The sequence below is a fragment of the Prionailurus bengalensis genome, chromosome B2, assembly GCF_016509475.1.
Source record: "Prionailurus bengalensis isolate Pbe53 chromosome B2, Fcat_Pben_1.1_paternal_pri, whole genome shotgun sequence".
In the NCBI taxonomy this organism is placed as follows: Eukaryota; Metazoa; Chordata; class Mammalia; order Carnivora; family Felidae; genus Prionailurus; species Prionailurus bengalensis.
The window spans coordinates 8,128,417-8,143,006 of record NC_057349.1 but is presented as its reverse complement, the minus strand read 5'-3'; the positions used below and the strand labels follow the sequence as shown (position 1 = coordinate 8,143,006).

The 14,590-nt window shown below is 42.2% G+C and overlaps 1 long non-coding RNA gene across 1 annotated transcript in view; it reads left to right on the top strand.

The window, feature by feature from the left end:
• The first annotated feature begins 2,188 nt into the window (after positions 1-2,188).
• The window catches only part of LOC122489184, a 44,858-nt gene continuing 32,456 nt past the window's right edge, over positions 2,189-14,590 (top strand). The window contains exon 1 of the long non-coding RNA XR_006298861.1: positions 2,189-2,921. This is a non-coding gene — a long non-coding RNA (uncharacterized LOC122489184). The remainder of the gene's footprint in view (positions 2,922-14,590) is intronic.

The window sequence follows — 14,590 nt, the reverse complement described above, 5'->3', positions numbered from 1 at the left end:
AGTGAGTGTGTTAATTACATGGCAAAGAAGAATTAAGGTGGCTAATCAGCCGCCGTTGACATACGGGGTGTCCTGGGTGACCTAGGGGGAGCCAGCGTAATCACCAGGTTCTTAAAAGTAAAAGAGGGAGGCAGAAGGGGTCAGAGTGATGTGACGTGAAAGGCATGGACCCACCGTTGATGGCTTTGAAGATGGAGGAAGGGATCCAAACCCAAAGAATATGAATGGCTTCTAGAGCTGGGAAAAGGATTCTTCCCGAGAGGCTCCAGAAAGGAATGCAGTCCTCCCGACACCTTCTAGTTTTAGCCCAGCGAGACTGTGTCAAACTTCTGACCTCCAGAACTGTAAGGTAATTAAAATAGGTGGCTTTAAAAAAATTTTTTTTTAAGTTTATTTATTTTGAGAGAGAGAGAAAGAGAGCACAAGCAGGGGAGGGACAGAGAAGGAGAGAGAGAATCCCAGGCAGATGCCACGTGATCAGCGCAGAGCCCACTGTGGGGCTTGAGCCCACAAACTGAGATCACGACCTGAGCCAAAATCAAGAGTTGGAGGCTTAGGGGCACCTGGGAGGCTCAGTCGGTTAAGCATCTGACTTAGGCTCAGGTCATGATCTCATGGTTTATGAGTTTGAGCCCCAAGCCAGACTCTGCGCTGACAGCACGGAGCCTGCTTCTGATCCTGTGTCTCCTTCTCTCTCTGCCCCTCCCCATTCATCCTCTCTCTTTCTCTCTCTCAAAAATAAATAAATAAATAAATAAATAAACATTAAAAAAGAGTCGGACATTTAACCGACTGCATCACCCGGGCACCCCAAATGTGTTGCTTTAAGGAGCCGAATCACTGGGGGCTTCCTACGCTGCAATAGAAAACTAATGCAGATACTAAGGGGGGCTCCCAATACCAGATCAGTGAATTCCATCAGTTGCAAATCCCACCCATATTCTCTGGGCTGCCGTTAGCTTTTTAGAACATCCAAGGAATAACGGATATGTGAAGGAAATATCTAACATTAAAGGCAAAACAACGAGGAAGGCATTGATGGTCAACCTGGCACTTTCACCTGCTGCTGGAATGCAGGCCTCACCAGAACTGCTCCCGGAAATAGTTTTGGAGGCCCTCACAGTACTGCAGGATTCCCTGCTTGTGATTCAGAAAGCAGGGAATTCAGTGCAGAAGTACGTTGAAGGCACACCATGGGTCCAGTCATTGCAGATGACATGTGTCCCCTATTAGAAGGAACAAAGATTCTTAAGGAAACAATTCTGTTGCTACGTAAAGAGCAGCGTAGACTCCAGACACGGTGGAGGATGTGCACAAGACAGCTCAATACTACTGTATGAGAGAATCCCTATGATGGGAGAGTCCATGAGAAGAAGCCTAAGAAAGAAGTTCCAAAGAAGAGGTACAAGTCTTCCAAAGTACCTCTGGCTCCAAAGAGAGATCATGAACCTCAGCGGGCACGCTTCCTCAGAGCTCAGGAGCCAGCCAAACCACAATTTTCTGGGAAGATTGTTCAGATAAAGGCAAACTTATTGACCAAGCAGCTAAGTAAAAAGAACAAGGAGAAAGGAAAAAAGAAAAGAAAGAAAAGCCTTCATAAAACAGTTTTAAAAATAAGAGAAAAGTAAGAAAATAAGTGTCTCTGTAAAGGACACCCAACAGGTGTCCCAGAATAAGGTGGAAAATTTATTGGACCCAGCGTCTACAAGCCTACAGCAGGAACAGAAGACCCCCAATGAGATACATCATTGTATTTTTTCAGAAGTCCAGTAATACAGATGATTCCTCTGGAAACTTCTCAAGAAGAAAACCTGATGAGGGACCAAGGATGGGGCATCAGATCCCAGAGGCTTAAAAGCACCTGAACATTTCCGAAGAAAGCAGTTTCCCCATGGAATTTCCATCCAAGTAGGAGAGCTTCTTCAGCCATTCAAAGTCGCAAAAAGTTGCCTCCCATGCACTTGTTTTTCAGGTATCTACTAGACGTGATGTTCCTCCAAGAAAGAAGACATTCTTAGCCAAGAAACAGGGCATTCTGAATAAAAACGTAGCCAAGGGAAGGTCGGAATGATTACTATGTTGCAGGCCCAAAGAACACCCAGTCCAGATTGGCATAGAAGGACAGAGAGCTCGGAAGGGATGACTCCAAGGGGGTGGTGGAGGGAGAGGCATCCGACAGTTCATCTGTTTTGCTTGCCCTTGGGAGATGCATACTTACTGAAGAGAGTTTTCTCGGAGCTGAATTAGTGGTAAGCACCTTGGAAGACTGAGCAAACAACTCAAAACAAGACAATTATTTACTCTGAGGATCAGAGCAGAAATCCGTACATGTAAAAGAAAATGTAATCCTAGTTGGGTATGAGATCTAGTGACACGTCCAGCGTGACAATAGGGCAAATACTGAACACCGATTTAATCCCAGTTGATGATGCCTGATATGCTCATGGCTGTGCAAAGAGGACAGTGGTGAGGGGCGCAGATGTGTGTATATGCCATTTGTCGTGCTAGATTGTGAGAGTGGCCGCAATTGTCTTCTCCCTGTGTCCTTCACAGCGTGAGGCATAGCATCTCCGTCAAGAGGTGGAGTTTATTTTTCCTGCCCTCAAACCCAGCTGGCCTTCTGTCGGAATGCAGTGGGGACTACCATTTCTGAGCCTGGTCCTCAAGAAGCTTCATGGGCACCTGCGCCTGGAAGCTCTGACCGTCCTCTGTGTGAGCGAGCCCAACACAGCCTGCCAGGGGATAAGAGGTCCCAGTGGAATGCGGGAGAGCGACCCCAGCTGAGGCCACTCACGCCGGCCGGCCCCCAGCCAGCCCAGTAACAGGCCACAGCTGTATGAATGAGCTCAGCCAAGTCCAGAAGGATTGCCCAGCCCAGCCCAGCCCAGCCCAGCCTGGTTCAACTGCTGATCCTCGGCATTGTAAGTACATACATGGGTGCTTTAAGCCAATACGTTTCGAAGTGCTTGGTTGCATGGTAAAAACTAATTGATATTGTGCGTATGTGCGCGTGTGTCTACGGGAAACCGTTAATGCACAAAGTTTTCGTGTTCTGTAACGGGGAATCACTACATCTACCTAAGTCTGGAAAATCAAGCCATACAGTGGAAGCAGGTCATTTAGGAACACGGGGACAAGACAGTGAGTAGATTCTCAAGTGGATATCCGAGGGATGTCAGGAGGGGCCAAGCGGAGGACTGTGCTTTTTCATCAGAGGCTTTTTAGAATGGTTTGAGTTTTGAAAATTATGTACACATTTCACTTGGATAAAACTGCCAACCAAGTGGAAACAGAAAAGTAACTGAACTCCCCAGTTATTGATAGTCAGCTGGTGTAGAGCGTTCGCCATTGCCAGCGATAGTCATGTGTTCAACACATGCCCTGGTGGCTAGAGGAATTTCCTGCTAAGACATTCCCACAACCAGCCCCATTTTCCCTTTTGATTAGTATTCAGTCTTCGTGCTCACATACTTGTGGTTAGTACACAGCGGGAGAATTGAAAACAGCACATGGAAAAGTTGGATGCAGGGTCTCAGACACTGCAGGTGTTCTCCAAGCTGGTAGTCTCCATTCTAATGGACGCAACTAAGGACCACAAACATCAAAAATAATGGAATGCTGGCTGCCGCCAAAATCGGGGCCTGGAAAAATCGGTCATTAAAAATTATTCTGTGGTTTAAAAAAAAAAGATTATTCTGTGGTAACGCTGTTGAATTGGCATGATTAAAAAGTGGAGCAAATCACCATTATTCAACATGGAGCAGCAGTGCTGTAAAAACCAAACACTCCATACACACACACGCGTGCGCGCGCGCGCACACACACACACACACACACACACTGTGGCAGCAGAAATGGCTATCGTCAGATGATCACTCTCTTCTTCCCTGATACTACTCTCTTGCGTTACATGTATTTTTCTCTTTGCAATTCTTTCAAGGTTTATTTATTTTTGGGACAGAGAGAGACAGAGTATGAACAGGGGAGGGGCAGAGAGAGAGGGAGACACAGAATCGGAAACAGGCTCCAGGCTCCGAGCCATCAGCCCAGAGCCTGACGCGGGGCTCGAACTCCCGGACCACGAGATCGTGACCTGGCTGAAGTCGGACGCTTAACCGACTGCGCCACCCAGGCGCCCCATCTTTGCAATTCTTATTATCACGTGTGCTTATGAAATTCTCTCTCCTGTGTTAGGTTGGGAAGAATTAAGCGATACCTAGAAAAGGTACACAGAAGGTAAAAGCAAGAGACTAAATACCACGCGATATGTTTACCAGTCAGAATGGGCTAGGGAATGTCGTAGCAGCAGAAACCCCCAAACCTCTGTGACTTAACATCTCAGGCTACATACCCAACGTTGAGTCTTCGGGAGGACCCTCGTTGTGCAAGTCACTCAGGGATCCGTGCTGATCTGTGCTGCCGTGATCGCTTCCTCTCAAAGCTGACCGGAAGCGATGTTCATCGTAGGTCATTCGCCATCTTCACAGGGCTCTCTCTGTATTCGAAAGAGGGAGAAAATGCCATTCCGCCATGTGCCCAGAGGAGAAGTGGAGCATTTGGGACACATTCCAACTCAATCTGGGATTCTTCCTGCTGGTCAACATTTTCATACCTCACCTGGAATATAAACTGGTTATGTTTATTTTTATCCGAAGTATAGGAACTTTCCCTAGACACGGTTTACCCCAGAAAATTATTGTACTTTGAAGGCAAGATCATGAAGCTGGCTAAAGAGGGAGGGCCTGGGAGGTTATATGAGGTACGAAAGTTATGTAAAGTAATGTGGTTTCCTTTTTCTTCTTCTTGCGGTTTAATGGCACAGCACAGGATTTACAGACCAATACCAGTCTTCCTTAAGTGGTTTCTATAACAAGATAATTTTATTTCACCTAATCACTAACCAATTTACTCTCGCTTCCAAGTGCAGCCTTCTTTTTGCCCAATTTCTGAAGATTGTGAATTGAAGCAAACACCACTTTCTGCCCAGGAAATGACCCAAGGTGGTCTGGAAGTAGAAATGCTAATGCGCGAACGAGAAAAACTTATTCATCTAAATCTCAGGGCAACAGTTGTGCTGCCAGCAGGAGAGGTTAAGGTGAGCAGGGCCTGTCGATCTAGAGGATCTCAGTACAGTCTTCAGATGAGACATGTGGAACGGGGAAGGAGCAGAGTGTATGTGCACCTCTGGGGACTAAGGAAGGAAACCTATTTTCCAGCAGTTATTTGGGAAGAACCGCAGTGACAGCACTGGGCTTCTCTCTTGCGGAAAGATGGAAGCAGAGAAGCAGGGGATCCAGATATTTAGCCACAGACCCAAACCCGTTTGATCTTGCAGCTGCAAATATGTCGTGCATCCTATCCAAGTCTGGTTACACCTCTTTGCTGAAAATCCAGACAAGCAGAAGGCTGAAATAATCAGCACTCGTTACTGCATTGGAGGAAGACAACACGCATGGCGAGTAAACCAGTTGAAATCAGGAACACGTTCAGAAGAAAGGCAGATCCAGAACGTTACAGGGTTGGGACTGATTTCAGCCCATTTCTTAACCTCTCTAAAACACATGGCACATTCGGGCAGGAATAAACTCCACCAGGATGAACCACTTACCTGATGACTTCGCTCATTTTGAAATCTGAAATCCGTATTATAGAAGGTTCCAACTCACCTGAATTATAAGTAACGTGGTCTTCAACGTGGGACCTAATGAGATCTGTTGTGAAGATTTGTTGGGAATATTCACACCCGCGAGTATATGCCGTAAACTTCCAACCATCTCTTATGGGCCCTGAGAGCACCTTTCATTCCTCCCTCATTAGCATGCTGGTAACATAAGACAACCAGGATGCTATTGACCTCAGCCCCCTTATTTTATTTTTACTTACTTACTTACTTACTTATTTATTTATTTATTTATTTATTTATTTATTTATATGTTTTACTTAAATTTTCATTTTGTTTTTTTTAAGTTTATCTTATTTATTTTGAGAGAGAGACAGCATGAGTGGCGGAGGGGAAGAGAGAGAGGGAGAGAGGCAGAACCCCAGGCAGGTTCCACACTGCCGGCACAGAGCCTGATGCGGGACTCGAACTCACAGGCTGTGAGATCGTAACCTGAGTCAAAACCGAGAGTCAGATACTTAACCCACTGAGCCACCCAGGCGCCCCCAGAGAAGTGTTCTCCTCATCCCTTTCCCCTGTTTCACCCATCCCCCCCAACAACCTTCCCTCTGGGAACCATCTGTGTGTTCTCTGTAGTCAAGATGCTTCTGGCCTCAGGCCCTTTATATTACAAATGGCAGCTTACTGCTTGTAGATTACTATATCATATATATGCCATCATATAGATATAGATTTGTCACTTGTTCACTTTAAGCTCCTTTTATACTTGTTTAATTGATTGTTTAGATCAGGGTTTGTCAACCATGGTGCTAGACATTTTGGATGGGTAATTCTTTGTAATGGAGTGGAGGCTGTCTTATGAGTGAGAAGATGTTCAGCAGCATCCCAGGCCTCTACCAAGCAGATGTCAGTGATGCCAGTGTGACAAACAAAAATGCCTCCAGACATTGCCAATGTCCCTTGGGGGCCAAAATCACTCCCATTTTTTTTTAAATTGCCAGCATTTTTTTGGAGTGAATATTTTTTTTTAACGTTCACCTATTCCTTTTGAGAGAGAGAGAGCATGCGCGCATGCGCAGGGGAGGGGCAGAAGGAGAGAGAGAATCCCAAGCAGGCTCCACACTGAGCCCTACATGGGACTTGATCCCACAAACCATGAGACCATGACCTGAGCCAAAATCAAGAGTCAGACACTTAACCAACTGAGCCACCCAGGTGCCCTGCCAAAATCACTCTCATTTGAGAACCACCAGGGTAGACCACTTCTGTCCAACAGAAACATAATGCAATTCGTAAGTGTGAGCCTCAGAAGTGATTTTATTTATTTTTAAAAAATTTTTAAGGTTTATTTATTTATGTATTTTATATTATTTATTTTTGAGAGAGAGACAGCACGAGCAGGGAAGGAGCAGAGAGAGAGGGAGACACAGACGCCGAAGCAGGCTCCAGGCTCTGAGCTGTTAAGCACAAAGCCCAATGTGGGGCTCGAACTCATGAACCATGAGATCATGACCTGAGCCGAAGTGAGACATTTAACCGACTGAGCCACCCAGGCACCCCCTTAGAAGTAATTTTAAATTTGCTAGTGGCTACATTAAACAAAAGCAAGAGCGTGCCCCTCCCCCACTCATGTGCTCTCACTCTCTGTGTCTCTCTCTCAAAATAAACATTAAAAAAAGTAAAAATAAATTAGCAAAATGAATTGTAATGATTTTTAATTTAACCATATATATTCAAAATATTATTTTAATATGTAACAATGTAAAAATTATTCATGACATCTTTTCCATAGTTGTTTTTCTTTATTTTCTTACCAAATCTGTGAAATTTGGTGTGGATTTTGTACTCACATCACACCTCAACTTGGACAAGTGCTCAGTTGTCACATGTGGCTAATGGCTGTCTACCAACAGGACAGCACAGGACTAGATGGCTGTTATGGACTGTGAGTTTGTGTCCCTCCAAGATTCCTATGTTGAGGATGCAGTTCCAAGATGGCAGCATAGGAAGCTCCTGAACTCACTTCTTCCCATGGACATGAAACATCTACAGCCACATATAGAACATTTCCTTCTGGAAAGAACCTGAGAACTAGCTGAATGGCTACTCCACAATGAAGGATAAAAGGGCCACATCGAGACTAGTAAAAAAGACAGAGATGCACTTTTACCAAAAACCCGAACCCCTACTGCAGCAACCCACCGACAGAGGGGCCTTACAGATATGGAACTCCCCCTTGAAGAGTTCTTCGTGCCCCACGTCAAGCACACCCAACCCTTGGGACATGCACTAGAGAGGCAAACCCCCAAAGTCTGGCTCTGAAAACCAATGGGACTTATTATATCCAGGAGAACCACAGGGCTATAGCAAATAATGTGCCCACTCTTAACTCATATGCAGACTCATTTGTCCCAGGACCCAGTGCAAAAGCAGCAGTTTGAAAAGAGCCCAGACCATATGCGAAGGAGATTCATTTGGCATCTGCCAGAGGAGCAAAAGCCTGTTGGGAAACTCTTCAGGGTTGGATAGCTGACAGGCACTATTTTTACAGTCTCTCTCTACCTTGCTAGGACCCATGTTGGCAGGCACCATTGTTACAGTTTCCCTTTACCTTGCTAGTGCCCATGCTGGAGGGAGCCATTTTCGCATGCTCACTCTAATTTGCTAGCACCTGCTTGTGGACCCATCAGAGGTAGTGGGTAAGTTCCCCTCCACTGAACTGCTGCCCAGGTTCCCAGTGGGCAAGCAAGCCACCTTCCCGGAGCCAGCAGGTATATGCAGCCCACACAGGGGATGCCTCCTGATTGTGAAGGTCTGGTGGCCATGGAGGATTGTGTTTCTGGGCCCCACACATGTGAACAATTGGACAGATGATTGGAGAGACAATCAAGAATTTGGGCAAGGTTAAATGATAAGGTTCATCATCTATACAGGGCCACCCCTTCAAGACTGGGAAAGATGGCCGTTTTGCCTAATACATACAAATAAACACAGAGAGTCAAGCAAAATGAAGGAACAAAGCAATACCTGCCAAATGAAAGAATAAGATAAAACCCCAGGAAAAAATACCTTGGATGTGGAGTGTCTGGGTTGCTCAGTCAGCTAAGTGTCCAACTCCTGATTTTGGCTCAGGTCATGATCTCAGGATCATGAGATAAAGCTCCATGATGGGTGTGGAGCCTGCTCAAGATTCTCTCTCTCCCTCTACTGCTGGTGCTCTCTTTCTAAAAACAAACAAACAAAAACCAAAATCTCGATGAAACAGATAAATTAATCTACATGATATAGAATACAAAGTAATGGTCATAAAGATGCTCACTGAATTGGGGAAAAGAATGGACGGACACAGAGAGAACTTCAACAAAGAGTTAGAAAATATATTAAAGTACCAAAGATAAGTCACAGAGCTGAAGAATACAATAACTGAACTGAAATATACACTAGAGGGGTTCAACAGCAGACTAGAAGAAGCAGAAGAAAGAATCAATGATCTGGAAGACAGGGAAGTGGAATTCACCCAAATAGAGCAACAAAAAGGACAACAAAAAAAATTAAAAAGTTCAGATACCTTAAAGGACCTTCAGGACAACATCAAGTAGGGTAATATTTGCATTATAGGAGTCCCAGAAGGAGAAGAGAGAGAGAATGGGGCAGAAAACTCATTTGAAGAAATAATGGCTGAAAACTTCCCTAACCTGGAGAAGGAAACAGACATTCAGATTCAGTAATCCTAGAGTTCCAAATAACGTGAATCCAAAAAGACCTACACCAAGACATATTACAATTAAAATGTCCAAAGATAAAGAAAAAACCTTAAAGGCAGCAAGAGAAAAACAACTTATTACATACAAGGGAACCCCTGTAAGACTGTCATTAGATTTTTCAGCAGAAACTTTACAGGCCAGAAGGGAATGGCATGATAAAGTACTGAAAGGAAAAAAACTTCCAACCAAGAGAACTTTACCTGGCAAAGTTATCATTCAGAATTGAAGGGCAGACACAGAGTTTTCCAGACAGGCAAAAGCTAAAAAGAGTTCATCATCACTAAACCAGCCTTACAAGAAATGTTAGAACTTCTTTAAGCAGAAAAGAAAGGGCACTGGTTGGTAATAAGAAAAAAATATGAAAGTAAAAATCTCATTGGTAAAGGCAAATATCTATATTTAAAGGAAAGGAGGTTAATTATAATTTTACTATGAAATTTAAAGGACAAAGTAGTAAAAATGTTAACTATAGTAATTAGCTGAAGGATACACAAATTTAAAAAGATGTAAAATGTGAAATCAAAAACAACATGGGATGGGGGGGGTAAAAATGCAGAGCTTTAAAATGCATTCAAATTTAACTTTATATCAACTTAAAATAGACTGATCTGTGTGTATATTGGCATACACACACACACACACACACACACACACACACATATACGTGAGCCTCATGGTAACCACAAATTCATAACGTATAATAGATGCACAAAAGATAGGGGCACCTGGGTGGCTCAGTCAGTTAAGTGGCAGACTTCTGTTCAGGTCATGATTTCACATTTCATGAGTTTGAGCCCCATGTCGGGCTCTGTGCTGACAGTTCAGAGTCTGGATGGAGCCTGCTTCAGATTCTGTGTCTCCCTCTCTCTCTCTGCCCCTCCCCTGCTCATGCTCTGTCTCTCTCTGTCTCTATCTCTCAAAAATAAATAAAAATTAAAAAAAAAGATCTGTGCAAACTATGTTTAAAAAAAACAAAAACAAGATAAAGAGAAAGGGGTGCCTGGGTGATTCAGTCAGTTGAGTGTCTGACTCTTGATATCAGCTCAGGTCATGATTCCAGGGTCATGGGATTGAGCCCCACATCAGGCTCCATACTGAGAATGGAACCTGCTTAGGATTCTCTCTCTCTCTCTCTCTCTCTCTTTCTCTTTCTCTCTCCCTCTTTTCCTCTCTCCCACTTGTACTCCCTCTCTCTAAACAAAAATGATAATGAGAGAAGAACCTAAGCACAACAGTACAGAAAGCCATCAAACCACAGGGGAAGAAACCAAGAGAAGAAAAAAGGAACAGAGTAGCTCCACAAAATAGCCATAAAGTAACTATCAATAATTATTTTAATTATTATTATTAAATTATTAAATTAATTATTAAACTAAATTATTAAAATAATTATCAATAATGAGTTTAAGTGTAAAAGGACTAAATTCTCCAATCAAAAGGCATAGAGTGGCTGAATAGATAAAAAATACAAGCCTCATCTATATGTTATTTACAAGAGGTGGAAGGACACACACACAGGCTAAAAGTGAAGGGATGGAAAAAGATGTTTCATGCAAATGGAAACCAAAAGATGGCTGGGGTAGCTAAATTTATATCAGACAAAATACACTTTAAAGCAAAAGCTGTAGGGGTGCCTGGGTGGCTCAGTCAGTTAGACATCTGACTTTGGCTCAGACCATGATCTCGCAGTTCACTGGTTTGAGCCCCACATCAAGCTCTGTGCTGACAGCTCAGAGCCTGGAGCCTGCATCAGACACAATTCCATGTCTCTCTCTCTCTCTGCCCCTCCCCCGCTCATGCTCTCTCTCTATCTCTCAAAAATAAATTAAAAAAAAAACATTAAGGGGCGCCTGGGTGGCGCAGTCAGTTAAGCGTCCGACTTCAGCCAGGTCACGATCTCGCGGTCCGGGAGTTCGAGCCCCGCGTCGGGCTCTGGGCTGATGGCTCGGAGCCTGGAGCCTGTTTCCGATTCTGTGTCTCCCTCTCTCTCTGCCCCTCCCCCGTTCATGCTCTGTCTCTCTCTGTCCCAAAAATAAAAAAAAATAAAACGTTGAAAAAAAAAATTTAAAAAAAAAACATTAAATTTTAAAGCAAAGGCTATAATAAAAGACAAAGATGGGCATTACGTAACAAAAAGGAGTTAATCCAACAAGAGATATTACATTTGGAAATACTTATGCATCCAACATAGGATCATCAAAACATACATAAGCAAATCTTAGCAGACCTAAAGGTAAAAAATGACAGCAATACAATAATAGTAGGAAACTTAAATACCCTACTCACATTAATGTATAGATCATCTAACAGAAAATCAATAAGGAAACATCAGTCTTAAATGACACATTAGACCAGATGGACTTAATAGATATATATAAAACATCCCATCCAAAGCAGCAGAATATACATTCTTCTTAAGTGCACATGGAATGTTCTCTAGAATAGATCACATGCTAGGCCACAAAACAAGTCTTGATAAATTTAAGAATACTGAAATCATATTAAGCATCTTTTCTGACTACAATGGTATGGAACTAGAAATCAATTATAAAAAGAAGACTGGAAAAATCACGAATACGTGGAGATTAACCTGCATGCTGCTGAACAATCAATAGATCAAGAAATCAAAGGAGAAAAGAAAAACAAAAACAAAACAAAAACCTTGAGACAAATGAAAATGGAAATACAATATATCAGAGTCTATGAGATGAAGCAAAAGCAATTCTAAGAGGGAAGTTCACAGTGATACAGGCCTACCTCAAGAAACAAGAGAAATCTCAAATGAACTTGATACCTAAAAGAATTAGATAAAGAAGAACAAATGAATCCCCATGTTAGTAGAAGGAAGGAAATAATGAAGTTCAGTGTGGAAATAAATGAAATAGAGACTAAAAGGACAATTAAAAAGATCAGTGAAACTAAGAGCTAGTTCTTTGAAAAGATAAACAAAATGGGAAAATCTTTAGCCAGATTCACAAAGAGAGAGGGCTTGAATAAAATCAGAAATTAAAGAGGAGAAATTACAACTGATACCACAGAAGTGCAAAGGATTGTAAAAGACCTATGAACAATTATAAGCCAACAAATTGGACAATGTAGAAGAAATGGATAAATCCCTGGAAACATACAGTCTTCCAAAAGAGAATAATGAAGAAAGAGAAAAACTAAATAAACCAATTTCTAGTGAGGAGACTGAATCTGTAATCAATATTCTCCCAAAAAACATTAGTCCAGGACGAAGACAGGACCAAGTCATCAGTGAATTCTACCAAAAATTCAAAGAAGGTTAATACCTATCATTCTCAAACTCTTCTAAAAAACTGAAGAGGTAAGAATGCTCCCAAATGCATTTTATGAAATCAGCATTACCCTGATACCCAAACCAGAAAAGGATGCCACAATAAGAGAAAATTACAGGCCAATATCCCTTAGAAACATATATGTAAAAATCCTCAACAAGATCTTAGCAAACCAAATTCAACAAATACATCAGAACAAATGGTATTCAACAAATACACCATGATTAAGTCGGATTTATTCCAGGAATACAAGGATGGTTCAACATCTGCAAATCCATCAACATGATACACCGCATTAACAAAGGATGAAAATTTTAGGATCACCTCAATAGCTACACAAAATTAATATGGTGAAACTCTAACCCATGAGGAATGGTATTAGCCAGTGAGTTTGGGAGGTAATTATGTTTAAACGAGGCCATGAGGATGAAGGCCCCATGAAGGGGATTAGTGTCCTTCCAGGGAGGGACTGGAGCTTGCTCTGTCAGCCATGTGAGGGTACAACAAGAAGACTGCTATTTGCAAACACAAGGAGTGCTCCTACCAGACATCCAAAAGCCTTAATCTTGGACTTCAGCCTCCAGAACTGTGAGAAATAAATGTTCGTTGTGTAGGCCACCAGTGGCTTAGACAAATATGTGTGCACCCATGCATGATGCCTTCTCCCCATTGACTGTGTCTTCTTACACGTTGTCATGATGGAAAGGCAGAGAGGACTTACATTTTCCCATTTAGTCACTTCATGCCAATTTTGTGTGCGTGCCTTTGCACTTAAAGAATTGGCACAATGAGAACTAAAGTCATGACTGACCATCCACCATGCTCTTTGGTTTATCACAAAAAAATTATATTCAGGCTGTGTTTACTGTTAAATACATTATATGAAATGGTAAACATCCTAATTACCCGTGTATCACAATGCTAGATTAATTGAAGTTCTCTACCAAACATTCGGGAGGAATATTAAGTTTGTGATTTTGTTGTTTTTTGCCATTGTATTCGGTTTTCAGAGGAATCCTATTATAACAGTGGTTAATAGAACCGTGTGCAGCAAAGAAGATAAAAGAAACTTCTTTGATAGCCACTCTTCCCTGTAGGGAGCGTTTTTTCATTCAAGACTACCATTATAGAGAATGGAAACAGGCCTCAGAGTAAGACTTGAATATTGAACTAGTGTAGCTGGGTCGGTTTCTTCCAGGCTAAGAATGATCTCCTCTTTGTATATATTTCCCTTTGTGTTGTTTCATTCACGAACCTTCTTGCCCTGACAACCATCTCCGTAAACACTGCTGAGATGATGACTAAGACACCCGCAGCCCAAATTATTTCCCTTTTTTTCATTCTAAAACAGAGTGTTCTTGAGACCTTTTAGTAGTAGTTGTTGCTTTCCAAACCTGTAAGATTATCAAAATCCTTTGGAGGGAGCTGTTTAAAAGACTAAGGGCCCAGAAAATGTAGAATATTTATATATTTATTTATAACTTATATTTATATATATATTTATTTATTATTATATATTTATTATTTATATATAAATAAATAAAAATAAGAGGATGATGAGAAACAGGAAATAAAAAGCAATACAGAAGTGTGTCAGGCAGTTGATTAGTAAACATATGTTATTTTTCTGGAAAAAGAAGTCTGAAAAGACTCCACCCCCAGAGGTCATATTTCACTAGCTCTAGCGTGGGCCCTGATCGTTGCATGTTTTTAAATCTCATGGGCGATTTTTAAGGATCAGCCATATTTGGGAACCAGTGGTTTCATTTCCTGTATGAATCAAAAGAGGTGGTCTATGATAGGGAGTCTTATCCTAAGATCCTTTGTTTTCCTTCTGTGAGCCTTTCTCTGGGCTAAGATCTTGTCCAGTGGTAGGTGGCACATGAGGTCAATGAGAAGTACTTTGA